Source organism: Sinocyclocheilus anshuiensis, unplaced genomic scaffold (genome assembly GCF_001515605.1).
Source record: "Sinocyclocheilus anshuiensis isolate Anshui unplaced genomic scaffold, SAMN03320099.WGS_v1.1 scaffold3935, whole genome shotgun sequence".
Lineage (NCBI taxonomy): Eukaryota > Metazoa > Chordata > Actinopteri > Cypriniformes > Cyprinidae > Sinocyclocheilus > Sinocyclocheilus anshuiensis.
The window spans coordinates 102,980-103,621 of NW_015557061.1; the positions used below are offsets into that span (position 1 = coordinate 102,980).

General features: G+C 37.4%; 1 protein-coding gene across 1 annotated transcript in view; it reads right to left on the minus strand.

Moving 5' to 3' along the window:
• LOC107676488 (E3 ubiquitin-protein ligase TTC3) overlaps window positions 1–642 on the minus strand; it is a gene marked incomplete at its 5' end in the record, with an annotated part of 40,955 nt that overhangs the window by 31,301 nt on the left and 9,012 nt on the right. The gene's annotated exons all lie outside the window — the stretch shown is intronic.

The following is a 642-nucleotide window of genomic DNA, read 5'->3' on the forward strand; positions in this document are numbered from 1 at the left end:
TATACACACACACACACACACACACACACACACACACACACACACACACTGGGCGGTATTTCGAGTTTGTACAATATATCAATATATTTTTTATATGTGATGGTATCCATCCACATGGATCCAGTTTGTCCTAAACATTCACGCTTTATATTAAGGGCTTTAAATAACTGGTAAGATATAGTTAGCACGTCTAGTTTAGAGCAGGCTCTGACAGACTCATGTGCTGCTGACAGATAAGATACTGTGCTGTTTAATGTGTTTGTGCTGTTTTCCTCAGTGCATAACTTACGTTTCACAGGTATATTGTCCGTCTGTAAACGTTAGAAAGTCATAGGAATATTTAAATTTTGCTGTCAGGAGCCTTCTGCATGAGATTCTCTGCTAAACTTCACAGACTCCAGCGAACCAGCGCCGCCGCGCACCAAACAGAAGCAGCGCAATCGAATAAGAGCACAATAATTCTGACTAAAATATACATTTTGGACAATGAATGTGCCATATGTAGAATCTTAAACCTACAAGTAAGTGCATTTTATGATAGCAGTAATGGGGTAATCAAAAATAAAATGCAATTAATCATATATATATATATATATATACAGAGGTGTGAAAAAGTGTAGGCCACCTTCCTGATTTCTTATT